This window comes from Mirounga leonina, unplaced genomic scaffold (assembly GCF_011800145.1).
Source record: "Mirounga leonina isolate KUSES-001 unplaced genomic scaffold, KU_Mleo_1.0 Mir_201, whole genome shotgun sequence".
NCBI classification, from domain to species: domain Eukaryota; kingdom Metazoa; phylum Chordata; class Mammalia; order Carnivora; family Phocidae; genus Mirounga; species Mirounga leonina.
Genome location: NW_023270504.1, coordinates 5,952,427 through 5,956,403, shown reverse-complemented (window position 1 = coordinate 5,956,403; position 3,977 = coordinate 5,952,427). Strand labels below are relative to the sequence as shown.

The 3,977-nt window shown below is 40.3% G+C and overlaps 1 non-coding gene across 1 annotated transcript; it reads left to right on the top strand.

The window, feature by feature from the left end:
- The first annotated feature begins 2,906 nt into the window (after positions 1 to 2,906).
- Positions 2,907 to 3,013, top strand: LOC118025847. The gene has a single exon (XR_004683408.1). It is a non-coding gene; the product is annotated as a U6 spliceosomal RNA (small nuclear RNA).
- The last annotated feature ends 964 nt before the right edge of the window (positions 3,014 to 3,977 follow it).

Below are 3,977 nucleotides of genomic sequence, written 5' to 3'. Positions count from 1 at the left end.
GGCAAGGTACCTCCAGCAATGCTTCAGAACATTCATGTCCAACTGCTTAAAAGTGTGTTCCCAGGCACAAATTCCTATGGCAGCCTAACAAAAAGGAATCGAAAAAAGACAGAATGCTTCACCAAATTCCCCTAGGCCCTGGACAGGAGCTGCTTTTTGAGACTGTCATAAGACCGAATGCAAGGGTGTAGCCCTTTCATAAAATTGCCCTGCACTGTTTGTGTTTTCCTGATGTATGGTGCTCATGTCGAATAAGAACTGAATCCAAGCCCTCACCCTCAGACACAACGTGAGTGTTTTGGGAGGTTCCAAACATCTTTGGTTTGTTTTTAAATTTTAATAAGTTCAGTACTTCCTGGGTTTGGCCAGGCCAGACACACCACAGGACGTTGCCAGCCTGAAACCAGAAAGCGTGCAGGCACTCACAGAGGAGACTGATGCAGCGAGCTTTCCATCCCACTTGCCAGACCTAAAAGCATCTCGTGTGGTTAGCTGACTCGTGGTTGTACCTACCCAGAGCGCATAACGTATGAAAAGAGATTTTATGGCTTAGCCATGTCTTAGCGCACTATGCGTGCGTTCGCCTTCATATATCCACTACTTCTCATCATATTTCTAGGAAGGAAGGAAGACTGGCCTTCTCATTAAGTAGATGAATGTGAACACTTCTTGACAGCAAGGACAATGTTTCCATGTTCAATTTATTATTAAAAGAACTCCAATAGTAATTGCTGTTGATGAGGAGGAAATTGAGGCACTGACATTTTGAATAATCCAGTTCAGGGCTGTGAGTCACCCATCCACAGTATTCAGTTCAGCAACCATGTAATTGAATGCTCCTGCCCAAGTACCAAGATAATTATAGACACTGCAGAGGATTAGAAACTCGTAAGATGTTACGGCTTTGAGAACCAAGTGGTCATCCAGGAAACCACGACACAGTCTCTGGCCTCAAAGAGGTTACACTCCAGCGTGGAGACAATATTAGCTCCCATGAATCCCATGGTAAAATAAAAGGTGTAGGGCAGGTGCCTCCTATAGCCATGGATCGACATGTTTATTTCCCTTTGCAGCTAAGCTCATTTCCAGAGAAGTTTGTACTGACAGTCTCTGCTTTCTTACTTCTCAGCTTCTAGGAGGAACACTCAAACCTTCTCACTGCTCAGTCCAAATGGGCACTTTCTGTCTGCATCTGACTTGTCCTGTCTGCAGCATTTGACACTCTTAACAGCTTCCTCCTTCTGGAAACTCTCCATGTGTCCAATATTAAGTATATTGTCTCTCCTTTCTTCCCCACTGCCCACAATCCTCTAAACAAGTCTTCTTCCTGAATTTCCCATCTTGGTAAAGAACATCACCATCTACCCAATTAGTCCAAGACAGAAATGGCAGTAGGTGCAAGATTTGGGGTGTGAGGGGGTCACTCACTAGTTATTTCTTTTATTCACCCTCCTGCCTAAGCAGTCACAAAATCTTACAGAATTTTCTACATTAACATCATATGCACCCCTTCTTCTGATTCTCAAAACTATTGGCCTTATCCTATGTCACCTGTATTATTGAAGAATCTATTATTAACCTGGTTTCTGACTTTTAGACTCATTCTCTGTCAATCCATCTTTCAGGCTGCTATCAACTTTACCTCCCCCCTAAAAAAATAAATTGTAATCAAGCTACTTCCCCATTTAAATTTGACTCCACATTCCTGTAGGAAAAACTCAAAGTCCATGGTTATGACATGCAAGAGCATTCATGATCTGGCCCCCATTGTGTCTTCACCTTCAGCCACCCCCCAGTCATTCTCAACGACTTTGGTCCTGGGACAGCGTGGACGCTCTTCCACACCTCTGTACCTTTGTTCATCCTGGTCAAAACTCACTTACCTTTCTATTCTCAAGAATCCCCTCTCCTTATCCTAATCCACTTTGTCAAAACCTCTATCACAGCACTTACCAAGCTGTACAACTTTTACAAAGGCAAAGATTTAAAACAAAACAAAATAAAAACCAACCAGGCATGTTTGGAAAACTAAAAGTAGTTTCACTTGGTTGAGCTCAGGGCCTTGGTGACCCTCAAAGGTATGGAACATGAAATGAAATTCACAGATTTTAATCAGGGAGGTTATTTGATCAGATTTGCATTTTAGAACTTTATTCTGTTTGTGTGTAAGATGCATTGGAAAAACTCTGTAATTATTAGGGCCTGAAGTAGGGCAGGCAGTGTGGGTAAAAAAAGGATGAGGAATGATTCCAGAAATATTTATACAGTAAAATTAGCAAGTCTGATGGATCAATTAAGTGAATTGGAGAATTGATCCATTGATTCAATAATTATTGAGAACTAAGCACTGCTGCAGTTTCTAGAAGTACAAAGAAATTATAAGACAATGTTCCCACTCTTAAGAATCTTATTATAGTGAAATATAAAGTAGGTCAGAAGTAGACTCAAATACAGATAAGAGGTTAGTAAATGATAAAGATTGAATTCTTTAATACATAGTTTCAGGACAATTGGCTGTTTGGGGAAAACAGATATAAAATTGTATTTTCCCATCAAATTCAGTTCCAAATAAATTGAATGTAAAATGTGAAATAATAAAAACAATAAAATAACCATCATTTAATATGTATATAAATTTATGGCATTTAAACCTTCCTAAACAGAGCACCAAAGACATAAACCACACAATGAAGAGCAATGTATTTGACTATATAAAATTGAAATCTATCACAAAAATATAGCAAAGAGAAATAATTGCAATATAAAGGTACATAAAGATTTAGTATGATATAGAAACTTCTGTTACAGTATTACACACTTGCTTTTGATTTGGCTTGTTCCAAAGGCTGTCAGGAGAAAAGCCTGAGGACCTGTCTGATTAAACACATATATAAAAGAGAACTATGATGCTCACTTCGGCAGCACATATACTAAAGTTGAAATGATACAGAGAAGATTAGCATGACCTCTGTGTAAGGATGACATGCCAATTCGTGCAGTATTCATATTTTTAGATGTGGAAGATGTGCCCTCCATCATGGAGTGAGGCTTTTGTCCCTACTCAGTTCTGAGACCTGACTTGAGATGCAGCAAGCCAGCATTCCCACTCCCTGGCCAGGTTTGGAATAGGTTCTTTCTCTCAGGCCGTTGTGTCAAGTCACTAGGATGTGGAGAAAAACCAAAGGCAGGTAAAAAAAAGAAAGAGAGAGAGGGAGAGAGAACCACGAATCTTTAATTGCTATTATGAGGCGTTGATCGAGTACCCAAATAATGATAACAGCTTTGTACCAAAGAATTCTGGAAATTCAGAGGCAGGGATTGGGGTACCTGATAGTACTCCTCAAAGAAAGAAAAACAATTACTCAGGCCTAATAAAACATTTCTACTCTGAAGTTTTCCACTGATAGAATTTTGTATCCTGAAACTCAGTTCCAGGAGCCAAGTAATTTCCATCCGTCCAGTAAGCAATTAATGAGAACCTATTATGTTCTAAAGCACTGTCGTAGATACTGTCTTTTCCGCAGGCAGTACAATTATCTTCCTCCAAGAAGAGTAAGACGATGCCTTTGCCCTCAAGCAATTCATGGACAAAAACTTAAAGAGGGGAAGAATCCCTACAATGCAATCTGTATTTTACTAATACTGAATGCATTTAAATTATTTCACGATGCCAGCCTGTCTGGGTTAAGTAACTTACAGAGGACACTGGAGAGAGAACATTTTCATTTAATGACTATAGCTTTCCTAATGACAAGCTTTCCTTTTCAGTTAGATGGAGCCCCGGTTTGTGGGTCAGCACAACACCTTCTAAAATGTCGCATTCTCTTTCCGTGATGTTTAAGAGGTGAGTGATGTGGATTTAAGAGAGGAAGAATATGGGCGCCTGGGTGGCTTAGTTGGTTAAGTGACTGCCTTCGGCTCAGGTCATGATCCTGGAGTCCCTGGATTGAGTCCCACATCGGGCTCCCTGCTCAGCA